This window comes from Stigmatopora nigra, chromosome 23, assembly GCF_051989575.1.
Source record: "Stigmatopora nigra isolate UIUO_SnigA chromosome 23, RoL_Snig_1.1, whole genome shotgun sequence".
Lineage (NCBI taxonomy): Eukaryota > Metazoa > Chordata > Actinopteri > Syngnathiformes > Syngnathidae > Stigmatopora > Stigmatopora nigra.
Genome location: NC_135530.1, coordinates 4,568,215 through 4,587,551, shown reverse-complemented (window position 1 = coordinate 4,587,551; position 19,337 = coordinate 4,568,215). Strand labels below are relative to the sequence as shown.

Below are 19,337 nucleotides of genomic sequence, written 5' to 3'. Positions count from 1 at the left end.
TAATACTCCAAACAACCTGTAAATGGTTTGATTCAAACAGCCTAATTTCAAACACAAATGTCACATTTTCTCCATATCTGACAGCACCACGTCAAAATACAAATTCCATCATAGGTGTCACTATGGTTGCCCACATTCCGATGAGAAGTATAATGTCAATACACATTTACTCTCTTGCTACTCGCTCCCTTTACCGGCATCTTTATGGGCAGTGGAACAAGAACATGACCTATGAATTGCCATAGCAAAGCGCTGATTGCTTTTAACAGTATAGTAAAAATGGATTGGCCTGGTTGGAGGCATATTCTTTTAAACATGTACAGTACATTGACACATCAACACAATCTAATATTGATTCAAGTATTAAGCCTTTGGCGGCACCCTACTACATACCCTGAAAAGTATGTGCTAAACAAATGGCACGTGCAGTTCCCAATATATAAAAAAAAAGTGCTTCTATGTGCTATAGGTGGCACTTTTTACAACAGAACGTTGTAAAGAGCAAAACAAGCATAAAATTAACAGAACAGCACTTTAGAAAACGACTGCAGTTGAAAACAAATGCTGCACATAAATTAGATGGTAGAAATGCATTACAAGAACTGCGTCGTTATTCCTGTTAAAGAATTGTAAAAGGACAAATGATGGAGAAATGGAGCACAAGTAGCCAATTGTGACCTGGGCAGGTACACGTTAAAAGCAGTTTTCTCATCAGTAATTGGTTCCGAGTGAGTTGTCAGATCATTTAAATGTCAAAGTTTTGGCCCGGGGGCCAAATCTGGTCCACCGCATCATTTTGTGTGGCCCGGGAAAGTAAATCATGAGTGCCAACTTTCTGTTTTAGGATCAAAATAAAATGAAGAGTATAGATGTATATTACATTTCCTGATTTTCCCCCCTTACTAATCAATAATTTTAATTGTTTAATCAATTTTTTCTGTGTTTTAAGTTCAAAAATAACTTTGTAATATCTAAAAATAGATTTAAAAAGCTCAAATAAACATTGACTTAGATCTATAAAAAAATGAATAGTCAGGGATCTTAATCCAGTTCTTTTAATCCATTTATAAAAAATATATAAATATTATATTTAAAATGGTCCAGCCCACATGAAATCAAGTTGACGTTAAAGCGGCCCGCGAACCAACCCGAGTCTGATTCCCTTATTAAAAGGTCCAAAATCACTTTGCTGACTCCAAGAAAACATTTCAAAAATGTCCACGCACGCTGGAATGTATTCTGTCGCTAAAAAATATTCTATCAGAGACCAAGACTTGCAGAAAACGGCATTAAAAACCTTCTAAAATATGGTTTAAAGATGGCAACACAGCCACCTCAGTTGATTTCAGGTATACTCAACGTGTATAATCCTCTCTGATAATACACCGCCAAACTTCTCTGCAGTTATCACATCAGCTTCCACATCATTTTGCATTGGCAAACCTTATGTAAATCCGACCCTTTCCATTTGCACTTTGATTGCAAACATACAATATAACGTCGATCCAGAAAAGTAGAGACAGGCTGTCACGGCAGATTTGTCCTCGCTCATCAAAAACCCACTGGGGGCTACAGTTCACTCAGCCCTTCTTAAGTGTCTACCTTTGCATAAATATTACTCACAACCCGTCAACATGCAGAGGAAAATGATAACGCCTCTTAGCCACCTTTGCCTCAGCTGTCAAACACTTAACATGCGTTCCTATGACGTCCATTAGCGCACTCACCCTCGGCCTCATTTTTTAACTCGAGATAAACACGTGCTGGCGATAGGCGACCATTCATAGAAGAGGCAAATAAGATTTCTTGAAGTAGGTGAATATACAGTGTTCCCCCACTACTTTGTGGTTCAGCTACCGCGGACTCAGAGCTTTGCAGATTTTTTTGGGGAAAAAAATATATACAAATATTACATTGAAACAACATATTTTACAGTTTTTTTTGTTATAACATGAATTTCATTCTCTCAACCCGTATTTTATATGGTGTATTGTATACAGGGGGGTATTTTTTTTTAATTAAAAAAAAATAAAAATAAATACATTTAAAAAAAAAAAAACAGTGTACGGTGTTCCCTCGGTTATCGCAGTTAATGGGGACCGGGACCACCCGCGATAAGTGAATTTCCGCGGAGTAGGGATTCCCCTTCAAAAATTCTTAATTTGAATTTAATTAAAAAAATATATTATTTTTTATTTTTTTTAAATTTAGTTTTATTTTTTTTTACCCCCCTGTATACAGTACACCATATATAATACGGGTAGAGAGAGTGACATTCATGTTATAACAAAAAAAACCTGTAAAATACGTTGTTTCAATGTAATATTTGTATTTTTTTCCCCAAAAAAATCCACGAAGCTCTGAGTCCGCGGTAGCTGAACCGCAAAGTAGCGAGGGAACACTGTATTAATAGAACGATGGAGGGTAAAGGAACAAAAAAAAAAATCAAGTAGATTGAATGTAGCAACGTTATTACTCCATGGAGGGCTTTTTCACTAATTGGAAACCCCGTTCTTGGACGTACGATGGCCGTGCCTGGCTTTTAATAGATTACCGCCTGCCTTTTGTTTCACATATGTCGTCCTCTGTGACGTGGGCTACGACTGTGGGTCAGATCGATGTGGCGACTAATGGGCAATGCTCATGCGCGTGCTCAAATCATGATTAATGAGGATTAGGATTAAAGATGAGGAAGGGCGGAAATTGTTGCTCCTAACTTGGCGGCGAATATATGGACGTGCTCCTCTCTGTAGGTTGCCGCCGAGGCGGCTGGCGGCGGCCTCATTAGCGTGGAGGAGGCTGATATTCATCATCGGTGATTATTAGTCTTGTTGTGAATCAGCAGTAAAAATGTTGACAGCTAGTACCTCGACTTGTATTATACTTTATGTGGCTAACAATAGACCTGTATTTCGATGTATAAGCACATTTTAGTCCTATGTGTGAGCTGTAGCAGGAAAAACAAGTTGACTACACTTAAATTTTTGCATTATATAGTTGTTTTTGTAAAGATTATTGGTATTCATGAAGCCTCTTTAAAAAAAATATAAATGACCATTTACATATACAGTGGTACCTCGACATACGAGCACCCCGACATACGAAATTTTCGAGATACATGTACAATTTTGAGAAAATAATTATCTCTAGATATGCGACAAATTTCGAGATACGGGAAAGCCAGGTGGCCAAGAAATGAGAGGCTGTTAATGATGTCTTTTTTGTCGCATCTTTTTTGTGTATAACAGATATCTACGAGTACTGAGCGGAGCGTTGCATTTTTTTCAGTGTTTTTTTTTCAAAAATCCCCCCTCTCTACACCCCTCTCTCTACCCTCCGCAAAATCCATCTAATTTTAGTACTATTAAACACATTTTAGTAATATTAAATCACTAGTTATGTGTTACTTTGTTAATAGATGGGGAATTATAAGAAATAAAACATTTTTTTCCAATCCAATATCCTGTTTTTGGTGTTTTTCAGAGGGTTGGAACAAATTAATTTGCTTTGAATTCATTTCAATGGGAAACGTTCGTTCGAATTACGAGAAAATCGACATACGAGCTCAGTCCCAAAAACAAATTAAACTTGTATCTCGAGGTACCACTGTACTAGCTGTTAAGTAAAAAAAAGTGATCGCAAAAGCAAATAAAAAATAAAAGCGAAAATACAATAAATACTATTATTCGTTGTAACAGTCAGGCATTTTCGTAAATACAATGAAAGCAGTTCGACTTTGTTGGAGTAAAAAATAGAGAATAGTATTTTAAAGGAACACTCGGGGTCAGAACTCCTGCAGAGTCTGCCGCCATAATCTTTGCTCGTGTATGATATAATGGATTGAGACTGTCTGATACGCATTCATAGCGAGGATAAACACCGCCATTGTGTCGTACTTCCACTGCCTCGAGATAACTAGGCCCAAGATAATTGTGCCGTTCACAATAATCCCTGCACTACTCTTTTTTTTCCTGTTTTTGGAACTACAAAACACAAAAAAAGTGTTAGTTATGAATTCATATCAAACATTGTGTTGTTTAATAACGCTTTTATATATTTCAGTTAATGAGGAAATCCCACTGCAAATGAAGATTCCCCAGATGACCGTTTACAATGATGCAACGAAATGTATGTTAAAAAAACCAAAAAACAAACACTAGGTGTACGTAAACAATAAAAATAAAAAAAAACAGCAATGCAGGTTTTCTCTACAGGCTGCAATCAAGAAGAAATATCGTCAGTATGCACCTCGCCACTTTCTGTCAAGATTGTTTACAACAGTATTTTAAACTTAGCCCAACACAGCAAATGAACACAAATGGCGGCAGTCTGCCATCAATCTCCCAGCCGATTGGTCCAATGGTGGCTTTTTTTGAAAGGTAACGTTACCTTTCAAAGAGTTCACACAGTGCGCAGCTTGCTAAAACAAGCCTTCAGTTCATTACACGCTTCCCTGCAAACTATATCTACAAACCAACCTTTTAATCTTCATTATAGTTTTGATAAATTCCTTCTGTTTCCTTCCATTTTTTGTCTATGGCTAAATTGCTAGTTTCCGCCTCCCTTGCATTAGTGTCCTCTGACTAATAATTGAATTCATGGTAAATAATAAGAGGAGAAATATTTACATGTGAAATGAAAATGGCGATTATTTTCTAATGTGACCATCCGTAAATAATTTTCTGTCTTGAAACCATTCGAGTGAACCAAAAAGGAATAAATTCTGTCAGGTTAATCGTTGCCGTTGAACACCGCCATGTTCATTAGTGTCCCCGTAACTAATGATTTCCTCATGAGGCCATGTATGGCGAATAAAAGCTGCCATTTCATTGGGTGAAAGATTGCTACAGGCCGCTAGAAAAGATTTACAAGCTGCCCATAATTACACACGGAACCTTTCATTGATGTATTCAGTCTAAGAGCCTCCCTATTTGTATCCACTTGTTTCAAATGAGACAATCCTCGTCAGTCTTTTGAAGAGTGTGGAAAAGAACATGGCTGATAACGAGGACTTGGTATCTAGGTCAAGGAGGGAGGGTCATTAGGAGATTTTGATCTAGAAAAAAAACATGGCTGTCCTCTCATCGGATTGGGAGAAACGAAGAGTTCAAACAGAACAAGAAGAAGAAGAGAGACATACTGGGATTAAAATGAACCAATGGGAGATGTTTTCCAAGACCAGTTGGTTTCAAAGAATCTTGGCAGTAATGAGGGAGAGTCAATCAAAAGAACGGGAACAGTTCTGTTCGCTATCATCAAGACCAAATGTTTGAACTGAACTACATTAGTATCATGTTTAGAATATTTCCTTCACCCATCCACTAGAGCAGGGGTGTCAAAACTTTGGTCTGCGGGCGGAATACAGCTTAATTTGAGATCAAGCGGGCCGGACCAGTAAACTCATTGCAAAATGACATAGAACTAACAATAAGCCCACTTTTTTTTCCTTTGTATTAGTTACTAATACTAATAATTAGTGCAAAGAATGAGTAAATTATCAAAATGTTATTAACAGAATTTTCCTTTTACATAATAAACAATATATTTTGAACAAGAGAATAACATAACATAAATACATGTCAATTCATGTTGTCTGCACGTACTAAAACACTGCTAATACAAGAACTACACATTTTAAAGAAAATTCATTTTTTTTTTATACAATGCAGCTTTCTTCCCCAGGCCGTACCAAACCACCAGACGGGCCGGATCGGGCCCGCGGGCCATATGTTTGACACCCCTGCACTAGAGCATATTTTCTTCTTCTCTCAACTCTATCATACGGTTGAATTGTTGTGCTTTTTCTCATCACTCCAACAGCTGTTTTTTTTGTTTTTTTTTTGACATCTGACTGTCGCAGTGTGTTTTCATAGATGAACAATCTAAAAGTGGGTGATGTTCATGCTGCGTGATATTGAAGGCAGACACAATCCGGGAGGGACCGTCGACAGTCTCATCGACTGACTGAACAAGCAAAGGGATGCGAGTGATTTTTGTTGATGTTTTGAGATGCGCGACTCCCCTGAGCATAACAAAGGTACATGGGTTCTAAATTTATGCTGCCATTGAAGTGTCAGAAATATTGATTACCTAAGACAGAATTAGTCTGCCAGTCGAAATTGAACAAAACAAGAGGGAGGTCCAGTAAACATAGATTAGACCAATGGTGTCAAACATACGGCCCGCGCGCCGGATCTGGCCCGTCTGGTGGTTTGGTACGGCCCGGGGAAGAAAGCTGCATTGTATACAAAAAAAAAAAGAATTTTCTTTAAAATTTGTAGTTCTTGTATTATCCGCAGTGTTTTAGTACGTGCAGACAACATGAATTGACATTTATTTATGTTCTTATGTTATTCTCTTGTTCATAATATATTGGTCATAATGTAAAAGGAAAATTATTTTAATAAACTTTTTAATACTTTACTCATTCTTTGCACTAATTATTAGTATTAGTGACTAATACAAAGGAAAAAAGTGGGCTTATTGTTAGTTCGATGTCATTTTGCAATGAGTTTACTGGTCCGGCCCACTTGATATCAAATTAAGCTGTATTCGGCCCGCAGACCGAAGATAGTTTGACACCCCTGGATTAGACACTAGATCAGGGGTAGGGAACCTATGGCTCGGGAGCTACATGTGGCTCTTTCGGTGGGTGCCTCTGGGTCTTCACTAAAATATGGAACCCGCTGGTGATAAAACTGAGATACTAAGTCGAGTGCTGCTTTAATCTTCTATTATTTTTGCATTAGACTGGTAGAATGCATACTTTTGATTAGAAACTGTATAAGAATTTTGTCAAAAGTATTCCTTTTTTTCCGCTTTAAAAGTAGTGAAATTACTAAAATAAAAGACAACCATGTACATGTATTTTGACTTTTAAATCCGGAGTATGCTCTCAAGGAATAACATTAAAAAAATATGAATTGTTTCTGGCTCTCTTCATCAAAAAAGGTTCCCGACCCGTGCACTAGATATTCATATTTTTTAACATCTTAACTTAGTGGCACCAATAACAACGTAAAATGATGTTCCAAGATTATAGAAGTTACCCAATTAAATTGAAGTAAAACTACTTTTATTTTCTTGGCCATTAGGAAATTGACGTCTCATTTTTTTAAAACTGAACTGGAAGCCAAGAAAAAAAATATGTGAAATACAAACAAACTCTCCTGTAACTTAGCCTTATTTAAAAATATTTTTGGTCCAAGGTGTGTTAGTGTTGTCGAGGGATTGCGTTTTTGTCGGGAGAAAACAATTACAAAACTAACGACAAACATTGGCGGAGAGAAGACAATGGCAATTGATCACGGATTGGATGAGAGAGGTGGCATCTCTCCTATCAGATTCATTAGTTTTCCAGCTACTCTGACATTTCCATTTGCACACTTCAATTGGCAAAATAAAATAGCCGTTTGGCTCTCATCCCTCAGTTCCATGCAGGGTAATCACTTCTGCACGGCATCATATATTCCCAACCTCTCTTCCGCCATCCCTCAGACTGCTGCCTCATGTTGACCGAGTACCAATGCATGTAATGTTTATAGCGCCATTTCCAGCAGTCACTACAATGTGATTCATACAGTTCAACAGCTATTAGTGGCACTTTTAGGGTGTATTCACATCTGAAATTTTTAAGTCAGGACTAAAATCCGAAAGTTGATCAGGCGCACCTTTGGGCTGCTTTGAAATACAAATCCGCAAACACCATTGCAGACCAGTGTGCGTAAACCAGATCTGAAATCCTACACTCTTTACACACGTCAGGCATTTGTAGTGAAACATTTGTTCAGCATCACAGCTCTGCAATTATTTTTTCCATCCGTATTTGACTATTTGACCATTGTGTCTGTCCTGTCTCACTAAGTACGGACTAATAGGCTTAAGGACAGTTTTTTTCCCCACATTCATCAGGACTCTAAACTTGCGGTAGCACGGCACACAATCCCTTCTGTGTAATAAATTCGGGTTGAGGTAAAGACGTTGGGCGGTGATCTGCCCCCTACTGGCTGACTGAAGGTAAGTTAAAGACAGTGAGAGGTAAGTAATGTCAGAATGCCAAATTACGAGTCTGAAATTATCACTTATTTGGGTCTTTTGCCGTGAAAAAACACTTTATGGAGAAGCACTACCAATTTCGTCATACTCAGTTTCTGGGTATGATAACAATTAGTCTTTTGTCGAAACAATGATGATGACGAATGTCCGATTATTTACGGAAACTCCTAGGAAATTCCTGGTGTGAATACGCCCTTAAACACAAGACCACAAAGGATCTGCCAGTAAAATTTGCCTGGGATCCTAAATCCATGAGGTCTTATTGTAGTGAAAATACGATATATCTGTGTACATCTCTCCGAGATTTCAAAGTAGGAGACAGCCTAAGAAGTGGAACTGAAAATACTATGTCATTTAAATAGAAAGAACCTCACCACAGCTATCACATCCTGCCTCAACAGAAACCCAAGTAAAACATGTGCCTGTTGTAGTGAGCCATGCCACATTGCATTACTTCCTTGAGGCTGTGGCCACTCGTTTACGTCCCCCCCGCCCCAGAGAGTGGTTCCCTTTCAATGTTTCATTTCCTTCCAGTCACATCCTTCCCCCTCACAGACTTGCTCTTCCTGCATACCTAAACGAGTCCATTCTAGTGCGGCCATCTCCTAGCATCATCATCAGTGTCGCCTCACCGGCCTATCGACTGGCCACACATTCGCCTGAAGCCTCTCAGCCGTCCCTTCCTTTCAGACAGGACTTTTTGACTCTTTGGCGTCACGGGTCAAGGGAGTCACCTTTCCCCGCCCAAACAGTCTTGGAACAGAGGTAAATTAAACAAATTGAGTGGCAGGAGGGATGGGGGCGCAAAAACGGAGACCCAGTGGCTCGGTGAACCCGGAGGACCTCGGGTTTCCTTAATGATGTCTTTGCCAAGCCAGACGGAGACACATTGTCTGATTATGCAGCAGTCCTGAGCCAATCACTCTGAATTTTTTTCACTCCCAACACCCACGATTCTCCGCTTACTATCTATCACCCCCTGCTTTCACTTGGTTCCCTTCTGTCTCCGTTCTATCTCACTCCTTTCCACTATACATTAATACTCCCTCCCTCCAGCTTCTCAATGCATCCATCTTAGGTCTCCAGGACTAAGTCAGGCCTCCTACCCATCGGTTGGAGGCAACACATGAGTCAAAGTCAATGATCCTCCCTCGCCATGGTGGCATTTAATCAATCCAAATCTGATTTTGGAGATGAGTGGAAGGGAAGTTGTTTTTTTTTTTTCATGAGCTTCATAGTCATGGAATAACAGAGTCAGAAGCCCAGATCCCTCATCACTGGAGAGATGCTATGGATTGAGATGATGGAGTTTTTTTGGTGCATCATTTTTGAATGCCACCTAGGTTGCCTGGCAAATACTTTGTAAATCATTGTGAACAGTATCAGATTTCGAAAGAACATAAAATCAATTAGAAACCTAGTTATTCTAATGAAAATGAACCGATTGTTGCGGATTTGTTGTTAATTCTCAGGTATCATATTTTCTTGCATATACTCTGTATTTGACGCTCCAAAAAATGATGAGTTAATCGAGGGTACGGCTTATGTGCGCACAAATGAGACTTGTGATGAGAACTGACTGAAAGCCTTTAGAAATCTGGGGAAGGAGCTAAATTTTGCTATCAAGGCAGCCATCAAATATAACGCCAGGTTCAGGGAGGATACATTTATCTCATCACATGATTGGTTCTTGTTAGGTTTATCATTATCATTATATATATGTGTTTGCAATGAAGAACACTGCCTTATTTTGTATATTAAACATTACATATATGAACGCTTTGCTTATTAGCAATGTTAGGTTCATCATTATTATAAATGTGACATTAATACAAGGCATTTTAATACATCTCTTGCAAAAGAAATGCTCGCTCCAAAGTTAACCAAAACACATTTGGAGGTCATTTATACTTCAAACCTGGACTTCTGGAGAACTGAGACTAATTGTTATGAGACTCTGAATAATGTTTAGACTTCTGTTATGCATGTTGTTTAAATCTTATGAATATATTAGCAAAAAGGGACACCAGGGTCTTCACAATCATCTGACCGGAGGTGCGTATGGATGGATTCTCTTCTTACAAGAATGAAATAATATGATCTCAGATGCCTCCATTATTGAAGGGTGAACTTGGGAATACTTATTGGTGAATCTATCAGTTCCCATACAAATTCTGGGTAATCATGGGTAGAATGGGAATTTCCGCGCTGCAAAGATTGCAGACTTTATATTTCTTAGAGAGATCTAGGCAACAACAAGGGAGTATCCAGTCAAATGAGTCAATAAGAATAAGTGGAACGTAGCGTGGAGTCAAATATCTTGAAATGAATTGATCCTTCGCTTTTCTCATTTAAAATACATGAAACATTTTAATATTTAAAAACAAATGTTGGAGCTAAAAAAACAATGTGGGTTCTCCCATCAGATCTGCCATCTGACGGTAAATGGAGCCTGCTGGAGCCTCTACAGCAGATGGACGTGAATCATTATACGCTAACACACAAATGGGCAGAAGCTGTACACAGAGGTATGTCAAGTATCGAAAAGGAATCGTGTAGCTTTGGCATGAGAAAAAAAAATTGAGCAAAAGGTGCATAAAACCGGGCAAAGAGCAGATTTTTGTTCCCAGGCATAAACAGATGGAGATTTGCGTGTCTTTGACTGTTGCCGATGACGTAAAACGAAGAAGCATTTGGCCAGGTCACGCACACAGATGGCGGACACCTACAGTCGCAATTTCACTGGCGTGCATCAGCGTGTTAGATTTGTAGGATTCTCGCTGTGTCCTCACAAAAAATTGCAAGTTCAGTCAGCGTAGAAAATTTCCTCTGGCACCATAGATTCACAGAGCAGATGCTCACGAGCCAAAATCGAAGAACTTTTTAAAGAAAAATGATTTGAAGTTGACCTATCGAACTACTGGGAAAAAAGTGCAAGGTTGCCTTAAGATACAAATTTCTTGACAATGAGAAACTGAAGAAATATAACACTGTTCTCTGTCGGGACATTCACGAAAAAAATGTGGGTAAAATGCCCATCAACTGAGAAAATGGCATTTTAAAATCATTATCATTTAAAATTTTACAGGCATTTGAGATTATCATGTTTCTAGGTAGCTAGCCCTTATCCTTTCCAGACATAAAGTGCGAATAGTGAATTTAGCCGTGCTACATTTTCAGCAGGGCTGACCTTTGCTTGTATTGATTCTGGCTGGGTTTGAACTCATACCATCTCATGTACCGCCTCGTGATCCTGCTGCGTACAGCGTGCAAAAGCATTGTTTGGCCTTTCCAAAAAAAATACGCAACATTTCCAAAACAGGGGTAGGTATAAAAAAAAAAGCACTATAATGTCCAAATTAGGATGTGCGTCATGATGCAGTAGACAGCAGATAATAATAGAAGAACATCCCCAAAAGGTTTCTGTCGTCTGAATATCAAGCTCAAACACACACACAGGCAATCCAGAGCAATGAGATAGTACAAGGTGTAATGACAATTTAAGGGAAAATAGGGCAAAGACCCCCGAGAGACAACTCAGACGGATTCCAGCGGAAATGAAGAGTCAATAAAGGCTATTACAATGCCGATGCGATGTGCTGTGATTATGCGACTGGTTAACATAGTCACGGATACGACTGTGATCTATGAACTGCTTTATTGAGAGATACAAAATGACTGAAATCGGGCCAAAATTTGAACATAGCGCCTTTGGAAAAGAGCAAGGGCAGTCCTTCAACGGCCTCCTCAGATGTGTAACTAAACAACGTCGGTGAAAAGCTACTAATTAGTTTAATTCACTAGCCTGGCTTAAAGCACTGGAGTTTGTTGTTTTGCTATTATTACTTGGGTCCGTTCCTACAGAGCGCCATGTGAAGCTCCCGCCCTCAAGTCACAACAAAACCACAGTTTTTTCTCTTTAAAATGCTCTCCTGGTGTAGAAAGATAGCAGGAATCTCAGTGGCTTGAAATGAACTTTTCTATGGCACAATGTCGGGTAAGAAGAAGGAGGAGTCAACCGACACATTGCGAGGAAATCTAAGAGTGTGAAAGCAACACACCGGTAAATGAGAGAGAATTCATCTGCTTTGTTTTGAAGCCGCCTAGAAAAATGGGGCGAGTTGGAATCAATATACTTTGGCCTGTAAAAGATTGTTCATACTTCAATACTCGCTGGCTGATCAATAATGTAATAACCAACTGGAGCGTGTGTATATTTGTTTTGCAAGTTGGCTTTTTTTTTTTTTTGGACTACGTCCCAGAGATGAAAGATGCTTTCGTAACATTTTTCATTTGTCAACAAGAGAAAGAATGCATATTCATCCGTTTGCTTTCGTTAAAAGGTTTTTCCAGTAGAAATCAGGTCAACTTGGGTTCAACTCACTGGCTGGAGTGGATTGGGCGCCAGTGGAGGGAGGATAGAAATAGACACGCCATCTGACTGGGAATTTTAAGTCCTCAAGTGAGTTTGCTGTATAGAATGAAAAAGCTGAAGAATTCAAAAGCCGCACTCTCCGTAGAGATGTTTGCATTAATAATATGCACAACTTTAAATTAAAGATTACCGTCGCCTTATCGCCTGGCACCTCCCTACCCCCCATTTCTCAGTTCTAGGAAAGACCCAGTATCATACTTGATGAAGTGACGGACCATTTCTATTTTGAAGTGTGCCTGTACAGCAATTATTTCTATTAAAATTCGGGGTTTCTCCCAACAAGAACAGAAAATATAGAATGCTACACATACTGATTGTTCCATTTTGAAAACGCAATACAGGATTCTGGCTAATAATTAATTAAAAAAGATGCTCACACGAGGATATGACTATGGTAAGCGGAAGTTATATTCACTGTGGCCAACAGGGGCAGTGTATTCTTCTCAAAACAATCAAAACAACTATGAAAATCAACCAATTGCAATGCAGACCGAATTACTCCAAGCAATTAACAGGTGATGCAGAAATCCCCAAATAGTTTGCTAAAAAACTGATGCAAAATGCGTCCACTATTAAATCAACAATGAGTTAACAAATAAACCCTCATCCGACAATGGATGACTTCCTTGGAGCTCCCTTATCCTTTCTCCCAAACAGCCATTAATGATTTATATTTCACTCCGATTCTCCTCTCCTCACTCCCCCTTTTAACCCCTCCCCCGTCAGGATCTCTAACTCATCAGTCAGCGATGGTGGTAGCTCACGACTCCCTGCCTTTATCTCCCTACACCGCTCTGCCGTCATATCGCCCCGCCTCGAACATCCATCTTGCACATCTTGTCTCAGGACCTTGATCTGTATGACAGGCACTGTATGTTCTAACCTGAAACCTCCTCTATTTGTTGGGGTTGTAAAAACCTCAAGCAGTCAATGACTACTTCACTCGCTTGATGTTACGGGAAAACCAGACCAGGCAACCAAAAAAATAACATAATAATAATAATAAACTGAAGACCATTTAAAAATAATTATTATTTCAGAGCGATTCTTATGTCTTGACAGTCATTGGCATTCAAACGTGCTGACTGTTGAGGAACTGAATACGGTTTGGAGTGGCCTATTAGCTCCGTGGTCCTGGCCGGACGTTTGGTCACCGGATGTTTGATCACCCGGACGTTTGGTCGCCCGAATGTTTGGTCGCCCGGACTTTTGGCGTCTGGCGACCAAACGTCAGGCGACCAAACGTCCGAGTACCCTCAGTGTTCTGTAAGTTTAATTGCTACAGTGATGGCAAGGGTTCAAAACCCGAAAGAGGCAGTTTTGCATAATACTTATATTACAGTTTGCTATCAAAACACGGTTCAAATAATTTTCTTCAGCGATTTGTTTGTTTGTTGTATCCAATTTACTTATACACGCGTGTTTTTCCATAAAAGTAAAAAAAAGCCTGAAATATTATTAAGAGTAATATTCGAGTTATATTATTAAATCAAAATTAAGCCATCAAATTCCCCGACATCGCCGCTTCCTCATCCGCTCAGAAAAAGACTTCATCGCGGTTGACTATAATTGTTTTACTGGCCATTCCTTTTGTCTTCCCATCTGTGAACTACGTTTGGTTAATTGCATACATAATGGCCTAGACACTGGGTAGCGCGTAAATTAATGCAAATAGGAAAGTGAAATTCCGACCCACGCTGAGTCCGCTGTGCATGCGGGCATACTTAAGCGCCGGCACGCCGCATCATATATCATTTCCTTGAAGATGATTGGGAGAAAAGAAAGTGGGGCGTCATTGCCTGCAGTAAGATGGCTAGCGAACCCGTCAAAAGTTGCTTTCCACTACATAAGACGCGCCACAAGAGGAGTCAATTAAGAGGCTGCATTGTCTGAATGTTTATAAACACATTGTTGTGTTATCCGCGTGTGCATCGGCCCCAGGGGAATATCCCGGGTTTTTTTTCTTTCGGGTAATTACAGCTAATGTCAACTGACAGGCAGGCACAGCCATATCGACTCATCTAACGTAGACAAAGACGCGCAAATATCGGGAATATTCCCAACCGCCGCCAAAACGCATTGGATCAATTAGAGGTCACACAAATGCAAACGTTCAACTAGTGAAAGCACAAATTAATGTTTTCATGGCCAACTTTTGTTAACTCTGATTCAGTGGAATATTTATCGTTGACTGTTTTAGCTTAGCCGTAATATATTAACATTTAATTTAGTATAAATGACAATAGTGTTGTCATTTTGCTTGAAATGGACATGCAGAGAAATTTCAATCTATTTTGGTTATTTTAAATCATTATAAATCATATTTCGGATTTTTAGAAAGAGCACATTTTATTTTTTGTATTTTATTTTTATTTTATGTATTTTATTTTTTTCTCTTTTGTTCTCTTTCTCCAAGATGGCGTCGTCACACGGAAGCCAGTGGCAGTAGCTGTGCCGACTCTTATTTATTTTCCATGTTTTACAGCCCCCCCATCTTTTTAAAAATTACATTTTAATATTTCTTAATACATTCCTTTTTACTTTACTTTGTACTTTATACTTTTTACTTTAATGATGAGTGATGAGTATGTTAATACTTTAGTCCTTATTTTCTGTTTATGTTTCATATGTACTGTTAACGGATGCACTTTTTTATATGTATCGTATCTTGTGCTGACCCGGCCCATCTGTCAAAATTTCTCAAGCTATTTTTTTTTTTTAAAAACAGAGTATAAAGGCAGCAAAATTCAGCCAAGACCATTTCAGCTACTATTCCAACCCTGCCGTCTAATTATTTTCGAATTGCTTACAGGTCTTACTGTGCTGTACCGTTCCCTTGGAGAGCAATAGACTGGCTTCCTGTTTGCCTGCTGCATTAGCACCAGGAATAAGCACATTAGGCAATTTCGTGCTCTATAATAAGTGAGTACCTCACCTGAGGGATGTTTTTAAAAAAAAGACAACAAAAAAAAGCTTTCCACCAGATGTCCGCCGTCTTTCTTTTTTTTCCTATTCTTCAAACCCTCATTACTCGGCACCCAAGAGAAATGAGTTTAATAATAGAAAAGCCTTGTTTTGGTGCTGGACAAGTCTCAGTTGCTGATGGCTCCACCATTCTCCAATTATTGGGTAATATAGCACAGCTTAGTTTCAAGGAAATCATTTCTCTTCCATTCTGGACATCAGATTGAAAGTTCAAGGGCAACACAAGCTTTGGTTGAGCGTTCAATATTTGCAACTAAGAGCACAAACAAGACAATGGTAATCCGTTGCCAATGCCGACAAAAACAAAAACAAAACAAATCCTTCCAACCTAACCATTCTTTCTTCAGGCATTTAGGATGATTATTTCGTACAGTATAAACAAGGGTGTCAGATTCGGGTTGGTTTGCGGGCCGCATTAACGTTAACATGATTTCATTTGGGCTGGACCATTTTACATATAATATTTAGATTTTTTTTTTAATAAATGGATTAAAAGAACTGGATTAAAATCCCTGAATATTTAGTTTTTATAGATCTAAAACAATGTTTATTTGAGCTTTTTGTCTTAGTAAGGGGAAATCTCTTGCCAGAGATAACAATTTTTTCTTTAATTATGTTCCATATTAAAGCGGAAAACATAACATTTTTATATATTTTTAGATTTTAAAAAATGATTTTTGCACTAAAAAAATTGGGCAATGGTTGACCGGTATGTACAACTATTATATGATCACGTTAATATTGAAAATATGAGTGTAAATATTGAAAGATTTTCAATTTTGTTAGAAGTTAGAGGACTAAAGCAAGGGCATTTTTTTGCTCATTCGCTGTTGAAGCATCCTGGATTTGATATTTGCTTTAGTTTTAACCATAACTTTGTTGTGGTTTATCAATGAGTCCATTTAAACTCGAAAATTCAAGTTGAACTGGATGACAATCAAAACCCGCCAAATGCTAACAACTCATATTTATACACATCAGAAGAGAATACTTGAATGCTTTTCCCCTCCTATTATGTGAGTTCCAATCAAACTGGCTAAAGAAAAGGTCAAATGAAGTCAAAATCATTTCAACATTCTACAAGGCTGCAATTACCTATAAATTATTGTTGGATGCTACGTCTCCTTTGTGTGTTGTTGTTGTTAAATTGCCTTGTCATTAAGTCAAATGGATTTTCCTCATAGCTATACAAAGGCAATAAGTGTGAAATATGACATTCACACCTTGTAATGACTCAAAGCAAATGACACACACCGTCTCAAACTATCCGCCCTCACAAGTCGAGACGTAGAGAATTCCCGGGAATGTATTCAAGGGCCTTCACAATACCAGGGGACTTCCGCTTCATTAACTCCAGTAAGGGTCTTTGTTTGGGAGGGTAGGCGGAGAACAAGGTGCTCTGGCACGTGCGCTAGTCTAATGAGGCAGAACATTCGGGATAGATAGTGTGTGGGTGTTTGTGTATGTGTGTCTATGAGTGTGGGCGGCATAATCACTGCTCCTTGGGTAGTGTAAAAAAAATAAAAATAAAATAAAGGAAAATGTGATGGAAGACCGAAGGTGGTTTGCATGTTTATTTGTCTTGACCATGTTAATTGTAGAGTTATTCTATTTTGACCTACTGTTGACATGATGGAATAAGTTGTATGCATATTTGTTTAGCAGTTCTAAGGTTGGGGGAGTTCGAATTTGGCTCACGCTATCTTCAAAAAATGGGGTCAAAGTGGCTCTTGGTATTCCATTTAAATGTGGAAAATTTGAATTTGGCTAACAGATAGCTGTGTGGGGTGTTACCCCATGAATGAGCATATCACGTACCTTTATGGGTCAAATCAGATGGTCTTCAGATGGGTGCCGGACTTAGGTCCTTGTGGGCTCCTATTCAGTTTCTTATGTCTCCTTCCACCAAGAAACCTGGAAAAAAAATCAGGATGGTTAGTTATCAGGCTTCTAAGTAGTTACATAAAAATGCTGTCATTTGGAAACCATCCATTTCCACACTAACATTTCTACAGGTAAAATTAGCATGTCATTTTAAAAAGGTCAAATAAAAAACTTTTGTGGACATTGCAAAACACTGGAGCATTTTTTTAACGCTCATGTTTTGCTTTATAATTAAATTCATTGGCCACATGGTTTTGTGCTGTCATGGCACTATTTACTGTCTGTACCTCAAGCAGCCTTTCTACTTAAATACTAAGTAAAAAGTACTGGTTAGTTTTGCTTCTGTTGCCTTTTTGAAAACATGATTTTAGTGTGTCCGTATGTTTAAGGTGGTGTATGTTTAAGATGTTGGCTTTGTGCATTAGTGCAGTGCGCCTTGTGTGTGTGAGTCAAATACAGAAATAGCACTTGTTACTGAGACTGCGCCTTTAAATGTGGTGCGCCATATAGTCGTAAAAATACAGTAAACACAATCCAGAAAGACGTTTTACAGCTCTTACCATTATGGCAAACTGAATACGATATGATACTACTAGTATGCGAGTATGCTAGCAAGAAAATGAAGAACTCCATTTGTGATTTGGGGTTAAAACAGGTCAGGTAGCTCAAAGTAACTGGGCTGATTTGCACATTGAATAATAGAATTGGTCAGAATACGAATGAACTCTTGCTTGATATAGGACAAAGAAGCATTTGCTATAAGAAAAAAATACAAAAAAAACATCCTTTGCTTTGTACGCGCCATTGCGAGTGTGCAGAGTACAAAAATTGGCGCTGCCTGAATAAAATATTTCCCAGGGGCCCCTGGGCTTGGTGCAATGCTGGGGGAAAGCCCGGAGCATCTTTTCAATAGCGCCCTGAGAGAGAGTGGCGCCTTTACAAAAGGAAGGGGATAAATTGTCATCCTGTTTTGACTCGGCGGAGATGCTGAAACTCCGGAATGAATGTTGGTTTTGAATCATATTGTGCAATCGGACGCCGGCATGACGTAACCTACGTTGGGCGTTAAGACACATACTGTGAATAGCATTTGGAAAAAAAATGATTTGATAGTTAACACTTTGAAATATTTCTCATCAAAAAGCCATCAACCACAATAAAAGATATGAAGAGACTGTCGAAAAAATCAAAAGGAAAAAAATACCCATGATTCCTCAGGCTATTTATGAAAACTTTGAATTCCAACACATGCGATTTGAGGAAATGGCATCAACAGACCTTGGCTTCAACATTTAATGAATAAATCATTGAGTCGAGGGGCGGCCCAGTGGGTGAGTGGTTAGCACGTTGGCCTCACGGTGAGAGATTTGGGTTCAAATCTAGGTCAGTCCACTTTGGTGGAGTTTACATGTTCCCCCTGGTACTATGTGGGTTTTCTCCGGGTACTCCGGTTTACTCCCACATTCCAAAGAAATGCGCGGTAGGCTGATTGGACACTCTGAATTGTCCTTAGCTATGATTGGATGTCCTTTGTCTTCTTGTAGCTTGAATTAAGACATTAAAAAATGATACTATATCAATAATGTGAATAATAGGAATTTTCCATGGAGAAAATGTGATGCCAAATTCAGATTATAGTTCAAAATGGTGGGTAAAATGTCCAAAAATGTTATTAGATGGGAAACCCCATGTTTATTCCCATAAATGATCAACATAAAAACCTACAAATGGATATTTACTGTAGTTTAAACAAACGTAAACGCATGCTAAGGTGCTTCTGGAAATGTTGCCCCCGCCAAAAAACGAACATCCACTTTATCTTACATGTACTAATTTCTTTACTAAATGAAAAGAGAGCAGATGGTTTTGGCGTGACGCCGCTGCTGTGGGTCGAGCTTGGAAGTGGTATGCTGTGCTGCTCCCCGTCGCGTGGTTAATTACACCATGATACAAAAAAAAAGCCAAACCTGCGGGGGAG

At 38.9% G+C, this 19,337-nt stretch overlaps 1 long non-coding RNA gene across 1 annotated transcript in view; it reads right to left on the bottom strand.

Annotated features, from left to right (window-relative positions):
- The window catches only part of LOC144181384 (uncharacterized), a 50,498-nt gene that overhangs the window by 8,736 nt on the left and 22,425 nt on the right, over positions 1 to 19,337 (bottom strand). Inside the window, exon 2 of the long non-coding RNA XR_013324669.1 lies at positions 17,294 to 17,389. This is a non-coding gene — a long non-coding RNA (uncharacterized LOC144181384). The remainder of the gene's footprint in view (positions 1 to 17,293; positions 17,390 to 19,337) is intronic.